The sequence below is a fragment of the Canis lupus genome, chromosome 17 (genome assembly GCF_011100685.1).
Source record: "Canis lupus familiaris isolate Mischka breed German Shepherd chromosome 17, alternate assembly UU_Cfam_GSD_1.0, whole genome shotgun sequence".
NCBI lineage: Eukaryota > Metazoa > Chordata > Mammalia > Carnivora > Canidae > Canis > Canis lupus.
The window spans coordinates 27,138,368-27,160,340 of NC_049238.1; the positions used below are offsets into that span (position 1 = coordinate 27,138,368).

The following is a 21,973-nucleotide window of genomic DNA, read 5'->3' on the forward strand; positions in this document are numbered from 1 at the left end:
GTGACTATCATACATAAATAAAAATTAAAAAAATTAATCTTAAAAAAAAAGATAAGTAAGACACAGAAAAATAAATACCATATGGTTTCACTTATATGTGAAATCTAAAAAAATGAACAAAAAACAGAAATAAAATCATAATTACAGAGAACTGTGGTGGTTGGCAGAGAGGAGGAGGTTGGAAGTATGCAACAAATAGGTAAAAGAGATTAGAAGGTGCAAACTTCCAGTTATAAAATAAATAAGACATGGGGATGAAAAGTACAGCATGGGGAATATAGTCAATAATATGATAATCATAACCCTCTTTTTTTTGTTTTTTCCTAATTTGTTTGTTTCTTAAATTCCACATATGAGAGAAATCACTTAGTATTTGTCTTTCTCTGACTTATTTCGCTTAGCATAATACTCTCTGACTCTATCCATATCATTGCAAATGGCAAGATTTCATTCTTTTCTATGGCTGAGTAATATTCCATTGTGTGTGTGTATATGTGTGCTTGTGTGTGTGTATGTGTGTATCACCTCTTCTTTATCCATTCATCAGTCTATGAACATTTGGACTCTTTCCATGATTTGGCTATTGCTGATAATGCTGCTATAAATATTGGGGTGCACATGCCCCTTCGAATCAGCATTTTTTGTATCCTTTGGCTAAATGCTTAGTAGTGCAACTGCAGTGCACTGTAGGGTAGTTATATTTTTAACTTTATGTGCAATCTCCATACTGTGTTCTAGAGTGGCTAAAGCAGTTTGCATTCCCATGGCCAGGGCAAGAGGGTTCCCATTTCTCTGCATATTGGCATTTCTTGCCAATACCTGTTGTTTCTTGTGTTTTTTTATTTTAGCCATTCTGACAGGTGTGAAGTAGTAACTCATTGTAGTTTTGATTTGTATTTCCCTGATCATGAGTGACATTGAACATATTAGCCATCTGTTTGTTTTCTTTGGAAAGATGTCTATTCATGTCTTCTGCCCATTTTTTTTAAAGATTTATTTATTTATTTATTTATGAGAGAGAGAGAGAGAGAGAGAGAGAGAGAGGCAGAGACATAGGCAGAGGGAGAAGCAGGCCCCATGCAGGGAGCCCGACATGGGACTCAATTCTGGGTCTCCAGGATCATGCCCTGGGTGGAAGGAGGCATTAAACCACTGAGCCACCCGGGCTGCCCTCTTCTGACCATTTTTATTGGATTATTCATTTTTGGGGTGTTGAGTTTGATCAGTTCTTTTTATATTTTGGATACTAACCCTTTATTAGATGTGTCATTTGCAAATATCTTCTCCCATTCCATAGATTATCTTCTAATTTTGTTGATTGTTTTCCTCACTATGCAGAATATTTTTATTTTGGTGAAGTCCTAATAGTTTAGTTTTGCTTTTGTTTCCCTTGCCTTGGGACACATATCTAGAATGAATTTGACATGACTGATGTTGAAGAGATTACTGCCTGATTTCTCCTTTAGGATTTTTATGGTTTCAGACCTCACATTTAGGTATTGAATCCATTTTGAATTTATTTTTGTGTTTGGTGTAAGAAAGTGGTCCAGTTTCTTTTGCATGTTGCTATCCAGTTTTCCCAGCACCATTTGTTGAAGAGATTGTCTTTTTCCCATTGGATATTCTTTCCTGCTTTGTTGAAGATTAATTGACCATATGGTGTGAGTTCATTTCTGGATTTTCTGTTTTGTTCTGTTGATCTGTGTCTATTTTTGCAGCAATACTATACTATTTTGATTACTACAGCTTTGTAATGTAACTTGAATTCTCTAATTGTGATGACTCGAGCTTTGCTTTTCTTTTTCAAGGTTGCTTTGGCTATTCGGGGTCTTTTGTGGTTCCATACAAGATACAGGATTGCTTATTCTTGCTCTGTGAAAAATGCTGTTGGTATTTTGATAGGGATTGCATTAAATGTGCATATTGCTTTGGGTAGTATAGATATTTAACAACATTTGTTCTTCTAATCCGTCAGCATGGAATATCTCTCTATTTCTCTGTGATAGACTCCAAACTTTAAATGAGTGCTTCAAGTATCTTGATGAGAATTTTGGCAGTTTCTTTGCTTTGAGATATTCCTATGTCAAGAGGACATAGTCATTTGTTTTTAAATGCTCATAAACAAATAAAATATAGGGCCTTAAATAGAAGTATGAAACACTCATTACATTTAGCCAGGCTCCAATATTAGCCATAAAATACTCTTGTCATCCCTATGTGATCTAACAACCAGTTGGTGCAAATTAAATGTACTTTAACTTATCTATCAATCACTGTTTTGTTTAGTTTCCTAAATGGAATCTGCAGCCTTGAGCACAAAAATTTCAGGGATTTCCTAGAAGGTGAGTTGTAGATCATCTTTTATGTACAGCATGTAGCTGTTTCCTCCAACACTCTTTCTTGACCGATCCACATTTGATATTTCTAACAGTCCTCAAAATGCTTGAACCTGTGAGAGCGCATCATTGCAAGAACCCAGAAATTGAAAGTACAAGTTTTAGGATAAATCCTGGCAGTAGCACAAAGGCTGAAGCATCTTCTGAACAGGGTCAGTAGACCTAGGAAATCTGTGCCTATATGTATGTTGGGTTCAGGCACGAAGAGTTATACTTGTGGTCTGCTTGTAGATCTAATAATTCATTTTGCAGGTGCCACAGGAAAGGCTTTCTTGAGATACAGTACTGGCTGAGTGGATTTACTCACCTGGCATAGAGTCATCTCTATGAACTGCATGGTGATGGAGTCCTGAAACTGTGTCTATTCAATATGTCTGTCACAAGACTTAGCAGCTCTATCATATGTAATTGAATTTATTGATGGGAAAGACTAAAACCTGGAAGGAGGTTATACTTTTAAATGATAAAGACACTATCCATAGTTTTGTTACCAGAACTTTTGAAATTTTCCCAGAATGTTCTGGAGCTGTATTAATATACCTCCCTATTGCCTCCAATTCTATCTCATCCCAACAGCTGTCAGTTAATTAAAATGGGCCTCCAGAGCAGAGCTTCTCAGACTCTAATATGCATAAAATTATGTAAACAAATGTCCTGGGGATCTTGATAAAACGTAGCTTCTGATTCAACAGGTCTAAGGTGGAGCCTGGAGTTTTATATTTTGAAAAAGATTGTGGGTGATACAGATGCTACTGGTCCAACATTTGAGTAGCATAGCTTCAGATTTGCTTTCAAGGAAATAAAACGAAATTAGCATTTATGAGTTATAACTCAAGTCAAAGAGCTCCAGGCAATTTATAGATATTGTTTCACCTAATTTTCTAAGGTATTTGAAAAATGCATAGAATGTCCATTTTACATATGAGAAAACTGAAGCTTGAATATTTTAACTTAGCTCAAATCAGCTAGTAATGGCAAAGCTAAGATTGAAACCTGGTTTCTCTGACCCCATTCATGCTTCTGCCTGACCCTACTGCCTCTCAGTGCTGATGTCCCTCAGAGTATGCTGACCTGCCAAGGTTTTGTTGTCAAACAGTATCCCAAAGGATGAGTAAACTAGCAGATCGAAACCCTTTTAAGTCTTTCTTAAATCCAGAGTAACAAAGAAAGCAGTAAGCCTTGGGAATACAGGAAAGCAGATAGGCAAGTGGTAATTGTACTAATAAACCATAGAGAGCCAGGTCAAGGAAACAGTGGGAAGAGCCAGTAGTCAGCTGACAGAAGAGTCAGTGACTCTCAAGTCTCCACCAGAAGGGTCATCTTGTGAAGTTACACCATTCACCAGAAGAATGAGCACTGGACTTTTTAGAATAGCTCAGGGCCTATTCTGAGGGAAGAGGTTGGCTCTACATTTGGAGGACAGTAGTGAAACTCTTATAGGGAATTGACAAAAGGGACAAAGGAAATGAGGAAGAACATCATTACCACTCAACACTTATTATAAATGTTCTAAAAACATAGATATGAGGGAGAGCCTTTGCCTTCAAGAGGAATTAATGTAATGGAATATCTGCTAGACCCAAATAACAATGTCTTTTTTCTATGTATAAGAAATCAGGAGAGGATTCTTCTTGAAGAGATTGGACCATCTAACTGGACTGGGGAAAAACGCTAAATTTATATGAAGGAGAAAGACCTAAATGAGTTCTCTTAATAGAGGGTAACAGCTTTGATAAAATTCTAGAGGCATAAATACTTATGCTAGAAAGAATGAGAATCAAAACTAAAAATTTAGAGCAGGTGAGGCAAAGTAATAGGGGCTAGCAAGCTGAATAGAAGGGAAATAACAGGCCGTTGAGCAGAGCCAACAATGAGCTAAGAGTCACTAACTCCAGGGAGAGTCATCCCTGGGTTTTGCTTGCTCCTGTATACCTGTCAGAGTGTGGCTGACAAGTGCAGAGTAGAACAAACAGGTGAGTACCATGGCAGCCAGAGAAGCAAGTGGCACCTACCAGTTATCAAGGAAACAAAGGCTTGACATAAGGCCCTCATTCCTTCTAATCTGAATGGATCTGGTGAGGGAAAGAATCTGTAGTATTAAATTCTTGACCTAAGTATCTATACTCATCTTGAGCACATATTTTGCTGCAAATCTCAGTGACAAAGCTCCTGTTTCTTACTTCACTGGAGAACAAAGTGTGAGTTGCTGAATAGTGGGACACATTGGTCTCTATTCCTTTAGGAGGGTAAGTCAGGAGGATGCATGGACCCAGTGGCTGCAGGGTGCCAAAATGGTTATTCCACCTACAAGATGATGATAGTTTTAGTTGTTTCTTTTAATTTTAAGCCTTATAAAAAGAGTCATTAAAATTATGATTTCTTGGGAATCCCTGGGTGGCTCAGCAGTTAAGCACCTGCCTTCGGCCCAGGATGTGATCCTGGAGTCCTGGGATCAAGTCTGGTGTTGGGCTTCCTGCATGGAGCCTGCTTCTCCCTCTGCCTGTGTCTCTTCCTCTCTCTCTCTCTCTCTCTGTGTCTCTGTGTCTATCATGAATAAAAATTAAAAAAAAATTATGATTTCTTTTTAAATTTTCCTCAGTGTCTTTGTACTTTGTTCAGTATATATTAATGCTCAGTACGTATTCTCCCACTTATTTTTGAAAACATTCCCAGAGACAACACCTTAGCTTTTTTTTTTTTTTTGAGAGAATCAGATGATTTATGTAACAACAAACAAACAAAACTACCCTGAAGTAGCACAGCTAAGCAATATAGAAAAGATAGCTTAAAGTTTGGATTTTGAAAGCACTAGAATTTTCCTTTTCTCTATTAAGTTGTGGGACAGAAGAAGAGACAGGGTTCTAAAGTTACTGTGGTGTAGACATCAACAACCTTGGATGATCTTGGATGTGTCATTATCTCTCTGGGTCTTGACATCCTGAAATATAAAAAGAAAGGTTACACTAAGCCATCTTTCTGATCCTGTTAGCTCAAACCCTCTGTGATCCTGAAGATGTAATCTCTGTTTTATAGATCTGCATTTATGTCAAAGGAAATGCTGTTGTAAGTTTTTCATCACCATAGCAAAACTGTTAAAGTAGTAGATTGAACAAATACATTTGTATATCACAATACAACTGGTCATCCCTCATTTATACAAATCTTGTTGAAGAAATGACAGTCAAAAGCCTCTCCATATTCAAGCATAAAAAAATCTATAAAATTATATTCAACTGGTTAGCAGCCTGTGCTTGAGGTTTTAATAGAGTTATATTTCTTTTCTGTGTTCAGAGAAGGCTTTTCCAAATGAATATGAGATGGGGCACTTGATTTGGTTGTCCTTTCTAAACCGTGGACTAAATTTATTAATGCAGCTCATGACTTACCCCTTAATTTGTTTCATTAAACACGGTTTTTATTTTGTCAGAAGCCAATGTAAATATGTATATGTTTTGTCATTGAAATGAATTTCAGGTAGGCAGGAATGAGATAACAGATTTTTATTGTATAAAACAAATATGATATGTGAAAACCTGTGTTAGAAAAAAGATTCATCAATGTAAAATTATTCACTTTGCCCAAATAATTACTTATAAATATATTTATTCCTCAAGGATATATTAGAGAATACTTAACCCAATATTTATTCATTCATTTAACTACAAAAAATTCAATTTATATATAATTTTTAGAATTTCATTTCCTGTTTAGTTAGGTCAGTTTCTGAGGTTTAAGCAGCTTAAGATTTTTTAAATGAAAGCACAAGTAGAATTTTCATTTGACACTAGTAATTACATTGGATTTGGAGATAATGCAAGATGAGAAGACAAATAAAACTAAAGAGAAAGTAAGAAAGGTTAGTATAAAGCAAAAAAAAAAAAAAAAACCCAATAAACAAAAGAAAATGAACTAATATGTTTCCACCTAAAACCTGAATAGAACAGATTAAGAAAAAATACTGAACAAAGAAACATAAATACAAACTCAAAATAGTGGTCTGGTATGAGATTTTAAGGATTAAAAAAGTGATCCCTCTCTCATTTCCACGTACTTTGTCTCTCTCACTGTCCCCTCCCTAGTTGGGAGCACACTAGGTTCATTTATGTTTTATTTCTCATATGGGAGGCACTGAGATTTGGAAATTTAATTCTTTAAAGATTTTGCCAAACTAGAGATTCAAATAGGATTGTTTAGTTGATGATATTGAGTTCTTAGTATGACAACCTTTATAATGGCCTACATTTCCATGCAAATAAATGAAAAATGTTGCACATTCTCCATGTGAGGGGCCAGGAAGGCTCTAAAGATGTAAAAAATGAAAAATAACTGATATTTATTTGGCACCTACTATGAGCTAAACACGGTGTTAGCCAATCTGTGTGAGTGGCTGTTAATATTATCTGCATTTCACTGAATCAGAAATTAAGGCCTGGAGAGAACCTTTAGTAAGGACAGCAAGTGGGCTTCATCCCCCACCATCAGACTTAATATATTATCTCCTGCTCTAGACTGATTCCCTAAAATATAGTTGCTGTCTATAAGTTGCTTATCAGCTGGTGGTTTTCTCAAGATAGTAGACAAAGGAATATAATACTGTGGGGCATGGTCATTGATATTAGGGAAGTATGAAATCTTGGAGGAGATTAGAGTAGGGATTGAGTATTTTTATTTAAAGTATCAAGAGGAAAATCTTTATGCAAAAAACAGTATTTGAGATTGGTTCCTAAGAAATGAGAGAATTTTGACAGGTGGGTATGTGGGTGAGAACATTCCAGAAGAAAGGAAGAACTTAGACAGAATCACCTAGGCAAAAAGGATGGAGGCAGTCCTGGAAAAGGAAATAAGACAGTCTTATGAAGATCTTTAAGTAAAAAGCCAAGGAGTTGTTAAATGTCAAATAAGACTGCAAATGCGGAGCTCAATTAGGAGGCAATGATAATAGACCAAGTCACTGTGGGTCTTGTCAATTAACTGGGTGAGGCGTTGTTTGAGAGGGTTAGGAAGGAGTCAGAGATTAGGAAAGAGTCAAAGCTCTTATAGTTGTGATTATTATCAATAGGAAAAGAAACTAGGAAGAGTAAATATTTTCCAGTCTTCCTGTATGAACCTATTTACATTGCTTTTCTTCTTTTTTTTTTTTTTTAAGATTTTATTTTATTTATTCATGAGGGGAGGGAGAGAGAGAGAGAGAGAGAGAGAGGCAGAAACACAGGCCAAGGGAGAAGCAGGCTGATGTGGGACTTGATCCCATGTCTCTAGGATCAGGCCCTGGACTGAAGGCGGTGCTAAACCGCTGAGCCACCCGGGCTGCCCACATTGCTTTTCTTCTTGAACCCTATTCTTAATTTCTAAGCAGAAAATTAATAAATGTAGCAACCACCAGCTCTCTCCATGCCATGTGTGGACACACCAAATGGGGGTCATGCTTGGCCTGAAACTGGGGTTTCTAGGCTGTGGCCAGAGTGTTAGGGGAGAGAGGATGCCAGCAGCACATTATCCCATCTCCAAGATAGTAAGGAGATCAATTTTTCCTAAAAGGACTATCCTCTCTTCACAGTGGCCATTTATGCATCTATTCAATTAGCCCCAATGTTATTTTTTCTTTTAATTTATTTGTATTTTTCAAACAATACTAAGTTGTTAAGACTTAAATGAGTATTAAGTTATTTGGATCTAACTACTTAATAAACAGAACCATTAGGTAATTTTTCATTTTTCTTTTTTTTGGCCTGTGAGTGATTTGAGTGAAATTACTGAGACATTAAGGGTGCTGTAAACTTAAATTTTGGAAAATATACTTGTGCAACTCTCTCTATAGGATTGCAGAGTGTCAGCGGTTTAGCACCACCTTCATCCCAGGACGTGATCCTGGAGACCCGGGATCGAGTCCCACATCGAGCTCCCTGCATGGAGCCTGCTTATCCCTCTGTCTGTGTCTCTGCCTCTCTCTCTCTCTCTCTCTCTTTCTCTGTGGTGTCTCTCATAAATAAATAAATAAAATCTTAAAAAAAAGGATTGCGGAGTGTATAAGTGTGATTGGAGAAAAACACAATCATGCTGCCTAGTCAATGTTGAATTCTCAACTACATCATCAAGGTCTCATGGCTAGTGTAGCAAATTCACCTCATCTTTTGAGATGACTCATTCACAGCTCCTTGTCTTCCAAACTCTAACACCCCTCCCCAAAGCTTTATTCTGTACTTCCCTGAAAAAAAAAAAAAAAAAAGAATACATTAGAATAAACTTCTTTTCCTTCTCCAAATCTCTTACTCTACCTGCACTCATATTTCTGTTCTCTCTTTTTCTTCTTGTTTCATGAGTGAACTAGCCCCATTCTAATCTGTAGTTTCTGCAGTTGTCTATTAGATAACAACCTCTCTTGCTTTTGCAAGGGCTTCTTTTTACATCTTACAATTTTCTTTCTCTTGTTGATCTCTTCCATGAATATAAAATCATGCTATAAAGTCTTTCACCTGAAAATATAGGAAAGCACCCACCTTTGATCAAGCAATCATCCCATTTGTCTGCTCCTATTTACAGCAAAACAAAAACTTGTCTCTACTCGCTTTCTGTCTCTTCCTCGTCTGTCATTATCTCATCAATTCACTCCAGTTAGGCTTTTGTTTTCACCATTCTACCAAAATAACTCTTATAAAGGATACTTCCATTTTGCCAAAGCTCAGTGGTCTTTTTTCAGTTTTTATATTATTGTATTTCTCAGTAGCATTTGGCATTGATGATCATTCCTTCTATACAGAAACACCTCCTTACCAGCTTCTGTAATCCTACTCTCCTAGTTTTTCTCCTGTCTCTTTTACCATTATCTGTTTCATCCACTTCTAATGAATCCCTATATGGAGGGTTTCGTTTTAATCACCTGTATATCCAACACCCATAACAGAACCTGGCACATGATACTGTGGGTCTCAAAATAGAACAATTTCATATAGAAAATTTAGGGAAGACAAGAAGATAGTGCCTTTGAACCAGACCTTAAATAATGGGTAGGATTTCACCAAATATTTTATTTTGAAGGGTTAGAAGTTTAAAGTCTGAGAAAAGAGCATTAGCAAAGATGCAAATTTAGAAATCATAGGATAAACTCTGGAAATAATGACATGGTTTCCAATCATACTACAGCATGGAGGCTGGGGTTTCAACATATGAATTTTGGGGTCTTATAAACACTGAATTGACAACAGACATCTACACTAAATCCAGGGGAGAGTGTATATTCAGAGCTCAGGTATAGTTCCTGGCATTTAGGGCATATTAAAATACATAGATGGAGTCTTACTAGAATACAAGATATTGATTAAATAATGTTTTTGCAGGCCATATATGCGAAATGCAGTTGTTTTTCATGCCAATCATCAATTATTGACTTTTAACTTTGAATCCACCCTTCTTGCTCTTTGCTTTGTAAACTTGAACTGAACTCTATAAACATTTATCACACATCTCTTCCAGTTTTGGTGCCTTGCCTTTTCTCTTGCTCCTAGGGCATAGTGGTCAACCAGTGGCTTTCTAGATAGTTTCTTCAGGATCATAGTAGGTGGTTGTTGAGCGAATCCACAAGCATCTCAGTGGGCAGCTTCCTAGTAAGTCCTGTGGGTACCCCGGTGGTTGTCTTCCATGAAAATCTTGACACCTCAGTCAGTGATTTGTTTTTTGCTTGGCAGACTCTGCCTGCAGACACTCAACAAACTAGTCATCCAGTGAGTCAGAGCCATACCCGCTAAGAAAGTCCGAATCTCAGCCCTGGTGGAACCACCTTTTGAGTTGGTTTCTTCCTTGGGTACTGTCCTTCAGCCTTATTGGTAGTGGCTACTCTCATGTGTACTTTAACTGTATTCTTTAGTGTTCTTTTACCTTTTAGTAGTAAAATGCTCATTCTCTCTGTACTAGTTAATAATTCCTGATAGTAAAATTTCCCTGATTAAATTACCAGTGTGATTTCTGTATCTGATTGGATTATTACTAATAAGTTATTATTCCATTTATAATGGATATTACCCAAGATGTAGCAATGGGTAAATTCAGAGTGTGCCTACTAAATCGTCATATATTTCCCTTTCCAACTACCAGCAGTAGGTCATCAGGTGGTAGACTCTACATCTAAACTTAGTCAGAGAACTCAATTTACCCAAGTATATAGTTGAAATAAAGCAAAACACCATAAAATGTCTCCAGTCAAATGAATTTGAGAAGTGTGTGAGAATGATGTTTTCTTTTCTTTGCAACACACATTAATAAAGCAAATATTTGAGAACAAAAGAGAATAAAATGAAATTGACATTTAATTGTAATCTGTTGAAATTGTATTTCCAAAATGGATAAGTCATCAAGTGGAAACTAAAACAAATAGAATATGTTTTGTCAAACCTCTGTATCTATACTAGTGGAGAGAAATAAAATACTGAGCCAGTGTTGGTTAGTTCATGTGGAAAATTATCACTGCATTTTTCTAGAGACATAAACCAGAGACATTCTATGGTTTAGACTAGGGAGTAACAAATTATGGCTGCAGGTTGACCTCCTGCTTTTGTAAATAAAATTATATTGGAATACAGCCATGGCCATTTATTTATACATTGTCTATGGCTGCTTTTGCTCTGTAATGTGGAATAGGAGTAGTTGTAACACCGACTGAATGGCCCCAGAAAGCCTCAAATATTTATTGTCTATTTAGGAAAGTTTCCTGACTCTGAAAGACATGGGATCTCTGCCACTGGGCTTGAAAGCAGCTCAACAAATGGTTGTGGCTGTGTTTCAATAAAACTTTATTTATAAAAACAGACTGTAGGTCACATTAGGCCTATGGGCTTTAGTTTGATTACCCCTGCTCTAGAACGTGGTAGGTATGTGATAAATATTATCTAAATAAATGAAAAAAAAAAGGAATTTTAAAGAATTCTGAAACTGTCTGCACATTCTGTCCTTTTTCAGAATGTGTAGTGTCTAGATGATGCCCATGTGACAACTGAAGGCTGGCTCTGATGGATGACTTAGGTAACCTCTGGAGGGTACCCACATTGTGACCATAAACCACCATGCCCATATGGAAAACATTGCAATCCTGGGGCAAAAGATAAACTTCATGCCTGATAAAAATGAGAAGGTAAGATTTCTCTCTGATGTGCTGCAATGTTCAGTCTTCTTCTGTTTTTCATTCCCACTGGCAGCTCAAAGCTGTCCTTAATCCATCATATGCCTCTTGAGTGTGTGCTCTGGGTTCACTGTCATGATGAAAAACTACTTCATGATTTTAGTGTAGGAACTCAGGATTGAGTGTGAGATGTTTACATAGCTTCTGGGGAAAATGACACCCAATGTGGGGGAAACAATCCAAGAGGGATTTCAAGTATGTGTTTTAAAACAGAAATACTGACAATGTACCTATTTTTTTTCAAAGGTGCTTGTTAGTTCTACAAATCCAGATAGGCATGTTTCACTAGCCAGTTTGGGATTACCTAATTTGATGATGCTACCCCTTTTATGTCACTCAGATCTACCTTTCCACTTCTGTACTACTGCCACTTACATAATTCAGGCTCTCATACATGTCCTCTGAATTGCTACATCCAATACTTCATGTCTCTAATTTGTTTTATCTTTCCCAGACAGATTAATCTTCCTGAAACACACATCTGATCATGTTGCTATTTCCCTCAGAAATTCCAATTGATTCCCCTCTGCTTGGAGAATAAAGTCTAATCTTAGTCAGTTGACAGTATTTAGATCCATTTGTCTCCACCATTCCCATTTATACCCACCTACCTTTTTCATGGAGGGTTGCCAGATAGTATACAGGATACCCAGTTAATTTGAATTTCAGATAAACAATGAGTCATTTTTTGATTTGAATATATCCTTAGTACTGCATGGCAAGCACTCATACTATAAAAATGACTCATTGTTTATCTGAAATTTAAATTTAGCTGAGTATCCTATATTTTTATTTGCTAAATCTGGCAACCTACTTTCACGTCACTACATTTACCAGATTTAAATAATCTTTGTTCTCTTTATGCTCCTCATAATTTTCAGCTTTTCTGATTTTGCCAGAATTATCTCCTTCGTACCTAGATATACATAAAAGAGTATAGCATATAAATGTCCCCTGCCCTTAGCCAACATGATGTAAAAGAAAGGATATAGAGGAGATAGGCTGCTACATACTTGAATTATCATTATAGTTCCTAATTGGCCATCTCTGATCTTTGGACAAACTGCTTAGGTTTTATAGACTTTAGTTTCCTTTCCTACACAATGAGGATAATAATACCAACTTCAAGTGATTATTTTAAAGTTAGGCATGGAATTTTATAAAAGCTATATAAAACACAAAATTATATATAAAAACATATAATTCATGGGAGGGATTTAATACATGTTAATATTTTATTAACTCTTTATATCAGCTCTTCTTAAACTTGAGGAACATCAAAGCCCCCAAATATATCTGGATCCCAATGTAAGAAACATTTCATTAAAGAGTTCACAAAGTAAAAGTACTTAAGATGGTCATTTTATATCTCATAAATAAACACTCATCAGACTTAAGCAATGAAAGTCTGTGGCAAAATATGCTGTACTAGATACTTACCTAGATAATCCAGAATAGGATTATATTTTTAGACTCAACAAAATACAAAGGCAGTATTTTAAAACTGTCATAAAGAACTTTTATGGAGTCACTGGAAGACCAACAGAAATGTTCTCTTTAGAGAAACATTGCATTCTATCTTATCTGTATGCTTTACTCTCTATTAGACAGATTGTCTTTGGGCAGAGTACACGTTTGAGTCTTTGTTTCTTCTTCATGGAGGCTTCTGTACAGCAGAAACTTATGTTTGTTAACCAAAGAGCTAACTGATTGACTGGGCAAATGTTTTGTCAATTTATCAGTTGCATCCACAGCCCCTTCTTGATACAAGTATATCTTGATACAATTGCACTGCCTCTGCCAGGTAGGGAATGGGTTACATAATTTGGGTGATAGTTAATTGGACATCTGACCTAGATGCTGGTCAACCAGATTTTTTTTTCTCACAGGATGTGAGGATTGTTGACAGTCACTGATGGGTGCTTAAAATTGAAGTTGCTGTCTGGCTTTCATAAGGCATCTTAATTCTGTTCGGAAAAGGAGAGAAAACTTTTTTGCAAAGAGTGATAATAATGGGGCAGCCACTGAGTCAGGGCTTAGAGAAATTGCCAACCAACCTTGTGACCTGCTTTTCCACTTCATGATTTGGTCTGTTGTGGGAATGAAGTGGTTATAACTGTGAATTTTGTTCAGGGAAATTTAAGACTACTTTTTGTTACTTGCAATAAAATAATCTCTAATTAAAGCACCTGGGTCAAAATGGACACTTGAGTATACCTACCAGGGTTGTTGCATGGAGTAGTGAGGATCACTTGTGGGCAATGTCAATTTGATTTGATTTTTAAAGAAGATTTTATTTATTTATTTGAGAGAGAGCACATGTGTAAGCAGAGGGAGAGGGAGAGAGTATCTGAAGCAGACTGCACTGAGTGTGGAAAGCAAACTGAGGATTGATTCCATGACCCTGAGATCATGTCCTGAGCCAAAACCAAGAGGTGGATGCTCAACCAACTGAGCCACCCAGGTGCCCTTAGGCAGTGTGGATTTTAGAGTTGACTGTGTATATATTGCTCCAACAAAGTAGAGGAAACTGATGGAAAGAAGGAAACCATAGACAGGTGAGAGAATATATCTCTGATTGGTTAAGTGGCCCCCCCCCAAACTTGGAAAATTGTTTCCTGCAATTTCCACTAAGTTCTAGTAGGTGATCTATACCCTCTCCTTCATTTCCCATGAAATGTTCAGAAAACATCATATTCACTAAACTTTGGATACATGTATGTCTTCTTATAATGAAGATGCAGGACAAATAAGTTTGATGGCATGATTGATACCTGCTGTGACTAAATGTAGCAATTGGGTCTAGACTTGTATTTCAAATATTCTGGGTGATTGTTTCAGTTTTCATTTCACTGATAAACATTTTCATAAAATAAGCATAATAGAAAGAGCCTTGGACAAGGAATTGTAAGATCTGGGATAACATCCAAGATCCCTCACCTCTTTGTCATGTCGCAGGTCATATTACTGATAGAGTAATTCTGGAAAAATGTTAGAAGACTTTTACAAAGTTCAAATGTTATCAAGAGAATGAAAGCAGTTTATAAACCAGGAAGAGCTACAAAGATTGAATGTGGTGTTTAGGCTTACATTTTAGATTGTAAACTTCTTTTGTTTCTTTCTCAATGCCTAGCACAGCAACAATAACATAGGAGATGCTCATAAATTGGTTGTTGAAGAAATGAATCTTGGTTTCAAGGTCACATATGTATTTTATACACATATATTAATTAATCTCAAAGCATTCATTGACAAAGAGGATGCAAACTGTCCTTATCTGCAGTGGAACAAAGGACAAGAAGTAGCCACAGAATTGATTTAGGTTAGAGTCACAACTAAGCATTCAAATGGTATCCAACAGAGAATAGTAGCAGAGAAAGTTGAATTTCTTCCCTAGAGAGTCTAAAGAGATTGGATTCTGTTCTCCTTGGAGCAATTTAAGTCTAATCTTGATGAACTTGAAGATCTCTCAGCATCTTTTCTATCCCTTTAATCTTAGGATTAAAATGAACCTGAAATCTTCTTTACTGCTGGGACAGCAATTGATGTCTTCTGTATGGGTTTAGATAACACTGATTCAGTAGGAAAGGTCCCACAGATGCACTGCAGCATTTGTGTAGCTTGGTTGGTTTCTCCATTGGCTACTTTGAGCATATTGATTATAAACATTTCTGATGTGTAATTCTAAAAGGCCTAAGACATTTGGTGGGCTTTTTTAGCTCCACTGAATCACTCTGAGGGCATATAGCATGTTCCTTTGGGCCTCTGATATAAGTAATAAAGGGAAATGTGACTTAGTGCTCTTGTGACTAATTTAATGTCAGTTGCTTTTATTTATGGAACAACATGAATAAATCACTCCATGTATTTCAGTGGTTTACATAAATATGTAAACAATATTTTCCAGTTTCTGACTGTGACAGCTTCTAAAATGATGGCAACATATAGACCAGAAGATGTAGCATCTATGTAAATTCCTTTGTAGTCTTTCTGGACATGTGACCCTTGTTCTTAAAATTGCCTTTAGCTTGGGACAAGACAGACCCCTGTTCTAGGCCCTAAACTTTAAAAGTCCCTGTGTCGGGGATCCCTGGGTGGCTCAGCAGTTTGGTGCCTGCCTTTGGCCCAGGGGTGATCCTGGAGTCCCAGGATCGGTCCTGCGTGGGGCTCCCGGCATGGAGCCTGCTTCTCCCTCTGCCTGTGTCTCTGCCCCCCGCCCCTCTCTCTGTGTCTATCATAAATAAATAAATCTTTAAAAAAATAAAAAATAAAAGTCCCTGTGTCTCAAACACACAGAGAATATATTTATTTAAGAATACATGATTATTTCTGTTGCTTGGGATTCAAGACTTAGCACTGGCACGGTGCAGTCTGAAACCATAAAGAAACATCTATTCTCCTGGCTTAGGTCTTGGAGAAGTACTTCCCCACATCTTGCCCTATATTTTCAAAACAAAAGGTAGCTATATCCAAATGCCATAAAAGTTTGTGAGTCATGCTGCTGCCAGTGTCATCACAGATGTACTGTGCTTTTGGAAATCAGAATTTAAGTGGCAGAAGCACACAGATAAAAGTAAAGGCAAACAATGTGTATCAATCTGGGTTAGTCAGGAAAACAGAGACACTTTAGGTATTATGGGGAAGAAAATTTCAATCAAAGGAATTAAAGTTTACATGATTGTGGAAAGAGTGGAGAGAGTGAATGCTGGGAAGTCTATAGCTGGTAGGTCAGGGAGATAGTCACTTCACCTTAGGCTGAAGCACTAAAATGTGTGATTCATAAAAAGTTTGCCAGGAAATTGCTGCAATCTCAGTATCTTTGGGAAAATTCCTACCAACTGTCAGACTATCACAAAAATGTGGGTGCATTTGGAATGCTTGGGAGGTCACTGAATATCCCATCTACCCATCCATCTGGTTACCATGGACTCCCCAAAATACCATGAATTAAGATTCTGTGAACTCCCAATAGATCCGAAGAATCTCTTCTCTAGTCTGTCTGCAAAATATCACAAGTTTCTCTCATTGGTAAGCTCTAACACAAAGCCATACAAAGTAGGGGATCCTGAAATATGTAGTTCCTGGCTACTCCTCTGTGTTCTTGAGGCAGTGCTGTGTTAAAAAAGGACAATCCAACAAAATTCACCTCTTTATCAATTCAGCATCCATGTACTACACTTCTCCCTATATTTCATTTCTGAATAAAGAGAAATATAGTGTCTTCTCTCTTTTTTAAAAAATGTTTTTATTGGAGTTCAATTTGCCAACATATAGCATAACACTCAGTGCTCATCCTGTCAAGTGCCCCCCTCAGTGCCCATCTCCCAGTCACCCCAACCCCCATCCACCTCCCTTTCCACTACCCCTAGTTTGTTTCCCAGAGTTAGGTGCCTCTCATGTTCTGTCTCCCTCACTGATATTTCCTACTCATTTTCTCTCCTTTCCCCTTTATTCCCTTTCACTATTTTTTATATTCCCAAATGAATGGGACCATATAATGTTTGTCCTTCTCTGATTGACTTACTTCACTCAGCATAATACCCTACAGTTCCATCCACGTTGAAGCAAATCCTGGGTATTTGTCATTTCTAATGGCGGAGTAATATTCCATTGTATACATAGACCACATCTTCTTTATCCATTCATCTTTTGATGGACACCGAGGCTCCTTCCACAGTTTGGCTATTGTGGACATTGCTGCTAGAAACATTGGGGTGCAGTTGTCTTGGTGTTTCACTGAATCTGTATCTTTGGTGTAAATCCCCAGCAGTGCAGTTGCTGGGTCATAGGGTAGCTCTATTTTTAACTCTTTGAGGAACCTCCACACTGTTTTTCAGAGTTCACATTCCCACCAATAGTGTATGTAAGAGGGTTCCCTTTTCTCCACATCCTCTCCAACATTTGTTGTTTCCTGTCTTGTTAATTTTCACCATTCTCACTGGTGTGAGGTGGTATCTCATTGTGGTTTGATTTGTATTTCCCTGATGGCAAGTGATGCGGAGCATTTTCTTATGTGCTTGTTGGCCATGTCTGTGTCTTCCTCTGTGAGATTTCTGTTCATGTCTTTTGCCCATTTCATGATTGGATTGTTTGTGTCTTTGGTGTTGAGTTTAAGAAGTTCTTTATAGGTCTTGGATATTAGCCCTTTATCTGATACGTCATTTGCAAATATCTTCTCCCATTCTGTAGGTTGTCTTTTAGTTTTGTTGATGGTTTCTTTTGCTGTGCAGAAGCTTTCTATCTTAATGAAATTCCAATAATTCATTTTTGCTTTTGTTTCCCTTGCCTTCATGGATGTATCTTGCAAGAAGTTGCTGTGGCCAAGTTCAAAAAGGGTTTGCCTGTGTTCTCCTCTAGGATTTTGATGGAATCTTGTCTCACATTTAGATCTTTCATCCATTTTGATGTATGGTGTAAGAGAATGGTCTAGTTTCATTTTTCTAGCATCTTATTTCTAACTAACATGATGCAACAAACATCGGTTCAAGTGAAGACACATTTGTTTTCCAAAAAAAGGAAGGCCCTTTATCCAGTTCTGATATTCCTTGATTGAATATTAAAATATAGATTCAACCCATATGAGCATATTTCATATTTTATAGTGGCGGACTAGAGAAGAAGATTAATTTATGCAAATATAGATGTATAAAGAATAAAGAAAACATGGACAGTTACTGTCCCTTTTTTTTTCAACCTGTCACATGGCCATACTTGATATTTATAATATCCATGTCTACTACCAATAGTCCATTTGCCCCAGGCAAGTTTATCATAGTTTTCTGCCTATTGAGGACTCAATTAGTATCTATGCTGCTGATAAATTGTTCACTTAATAGTGGATATAGCCACATGAGCCATGGTGAATGAAAATTGTTATTTTTGAGATTCTCCAAAATGTCCACAACTTCTGCTATTTTAGTTTTGGACAGAATGGAACACTTTGTCCCTCTAATTGTTGAAGCAACCTCTGCTATGTTTGTCCTGCTACAGTTACATGAGACATAAATATCCCCCCACTTTGTGCCCATTCTGAAAGATCTATCCACAGACCTCTTCTCCTAAGCAGATTTTCAATTTCTGAATCTGGCTCTTTCAAATCCACTCACTCAATTGTTAGTGACTGCACACATAAAAGCATGGGTTTACACTTTCATTTCCCAGGCACTCTCATCTTTTAGGCAAACCAAATAACTTCTCAAAATTCTATCTGCAGGGAGGATATCCCTTAAACAACTCCCCTTCCAGGGCCACTACTGCCATCCATTTTGGGGTGGTTTTAGATTATCTTCTAGGACCATTTATGAGCCGTGCCCAACTGTCTTCCCTTCTCAGTGAACTAGTCATAGAGGAGTCTCCCTGAGGCCATATGTGCGGTAAGGGAGAAGAGGCAACGAAACAGAAGTAGGCACCATGAGAGTGTTGTTCATGAAGCTTATGTGCACCTTCATGACCTTCTGGAGCCCAGTTTCTCATATACCACTTCCACTTGAAGATGGACTGCTGCCACTCTCAGTGTTTATGGCTTAGTGATTCAGGTAGCACTCAGCATGTGATGAACACTGAGGTTGCATAATAAGTTTGTGGCTCATGTCAGTTATTCTAGGCCCAGTTTAAAGAAGCTGTATTTCAAAGGAGAATGATTTTTCTGCAGAAGAGGGCATGATTTGCTCTAGAATCCCAAGGGTCTACATGATGATTCATCAAGAGGGCCCTGCCAAAGACTCCATGCACCATCCCTATCACAGATACCTCATGTACCATGGGAGCAGCTGTATTATAAGGCACAAGTGGCAGAGAGGCTTGCATGGTAGTGTGGACTCATGGTAGAGCCTGCTCTCTGGACTCCACTAAAAAGTAGATATCTTACAAGTTACTTGGTAAATATGTCCAAGCAACCTTCATGCCATAATCAGGCATACGTTTCCTTCAAAACCCAGAAAGGTCTAATAGGCATCATGTTTCTTTCTTAGGGGTAGTAGGTGCCAAATGTACTGGCTTGTCCCTCACCCCAGAGCTGATAAATTGACATGCACTGGAACTCTAGAAACCTTACTGAAGTTATACAACCCCTGAATTATTGAGGAGCTTGTTTCTTATGCTTTGTGACATATGCGTCTTACCAAGATATGTAGGGTAGGGATTACAGACATTTTTTCTGTGAAGGGCCAGATACTAAATATTTTTAGGCTTAACACATCATATGAAACACTGTCACTACTACTACTGCTGCTGCTTCTCCTTCTCTTCTTCCTTCTTCTTCCTCTTCTTCCTCTTTTTCTTCTTTCTCTTTTTTCTCCTCCTCCTTCTTTGTCATCTTCCACTTCCTCTTTTTCTCCTTCTTCTTCTCCTCCTCCTTCTCCTCTTCTTCTTCTTCCTCCTCCTCCTCCTTATTCTTCTTTCACTTCTTCTAATAATTCTTTAAAAATGTAAACTATCATCCTTGGCTCTTGGACCATGCAGAGATAGGTTCCTGGTAGTTTGTTGATCCCTGCTTTAGGCAATATTTCTCAAACTATCTGTTTTTTTCTTTTAAAATCTCCACTTGATTTCAGACCACTTTTGTAAAATACAGCAAAAATGAATAACTAAAAAAAATTATAAACACACAGAAAATACAGATTTAAATTTTTTAATATTAGATTCAACAAATTATGCTATCAAATTACTATATAATTTCTAAATACTTAGTCTAAATTTCTGTACTTAACTAATCACATGTTAACAACAAATAGTATTTATATATTTCTTGGTATGCAAACTACCCTTTAAGTAATACTGGTCTAAGGTATTCATTATTTCCTGCTCACTAGGTCAGTCTGCATTCAATGTAGTGAACTGATGTCATGATCTGTGAAATGGCCAGATCTCACATTCCATACAGCCTAGATGGAAACTGTAGGTTGGATAGTTAATGTATTCCTGAAAGAAGGCAGAGGAAGTTTATTGCTACCCCTTCATTTGTGAAAGGAATAGAGAGAGAAAAGAGAATTTACCAGATCAGAGGCTGCACATCAGGTATTAGGGGTTGTGCTGATTTGTTGGAACAGCAGCTGCTATTGGAGTCACCACTTGATTAATTTATGATAATCCACTGTAATTCCCTAAAATTCATCTGGCTTCTGCATAATCCAGATAAGTGAGTTGATTTGGTGTTTGATAGGAATAACCTTCCCACCATCTTTCAAGTCCTTGATTGTGGCATTTTCTCTGTGTTTCTCCAGGAATGCGATATTTTGTTTTACTAATCCATGTCATGGACTACTCATGTCTTATTTTTCAGTGTCAGTGGGGTTTTTATAAGGGAATTATCTTACTTTTGGACTGGAACAGATCTCTACTTATCTCTGGGAAGTCTGGAAGTCTGATTTTGACACTTAGGTGAGATAAGGATGAGCTAGTCTAGGTAATGATGTGCCCTTAAAAGTGCAAAATTCCCTTGGTGGAGGCCAGGGCAAAATTTTTAACATTTTTTAGGGATATGCAGATTGGATGAATTATACCTGGTTTAACCAGTTACATAGCCTGGGTTTGGCTCTAGGATAAATAGGGCATAGAAAACCTCTCTGGAAACTTTTGCTTGAGCTCTCCTGAACTAAGAATTCTCATGCATATCCAGACTGTTATGGTGGCTCATAGTCTAGAAATGAGGCTCATCCTGGGTGGTTGATAAAGGAACCTGAGGAGCTGAACCTGCAAGTCTATTGGCCCCTGATGCTTCCTATGTTTGCTTCTTTTTTTCTCTACCATATGCTTTGCCTTAAATATACTCTAGATGAGGGTACTCTTACGAGTCCTTTCATTTCTCCAACCTTATGTAATCTTTGTAGCATCATTTCTGTTTTTCCATAGAATGAGAGAACTGAGTCAGATTCTTATTCTTAAGATTTTTTTTAATCCTAGCATATTTTTCATTTTCCTATACCAACATCAACCCAATCTTGATTCAATTAGGATGGGAATGAAGGAGTTTAATATAAGAGCTAGGGCATCATAAATGTAGACAGACCTATGGGAATGATAGCTGGGGAGGCTGTAGCCAGAAGGTCACAGTTATGTGGGTGTTATTAAAAATTACTGTCATTTTTAGCATTTGTTGAGAAAATTCCCACCTACAGGAAAAAACAGCTCTTTGTATAATTTTGACTTAAAGTGTTGATTTCCAAGCCTTAAATATTCAGGCATGTGATGTGGGTTTTCATTTACAGACTTATCTAATTGTATGAACTCAATAGACCACCATCTAGTATCTTTATCGTAGTATATTTGCATTTAATAAAATAGTTTCTTGGTAAAACTGGAGATTTTAGAGTTTATTTAGCCCTATGATTAAAATAGGAATAAATAATGTGTAATAATAATGGTTATGTGGGGTTTTTGAGGAGTGAGAGTTGAGCATTATTAAGACAAA

General features: G+C 37.3%; 1 long non-coding RNA gene across 6 annotated transcripts in view; it reads left to right on the top strand.

Annotated features, from left to right (window-relative positions):
* Positions 1-21,973, top strand: part of LOC111090567 — a 269,981-nt gene that overhangs the window by 72,030 nt on the left and 175,978 nt on the right. For all 6 annotated transcript variants that reach the window (XR_005372296.1, XR_005372299.1, XR_005372295.1 and 3 more), the window contains one exon: positions 11,346-11,517. This is a non-coding gene — a long non-coding RNA (uncharacterized LOC111090567). The remainder of the gene's footprint in view (positions 1-11,345; positions 11,518-21,973) is intronic.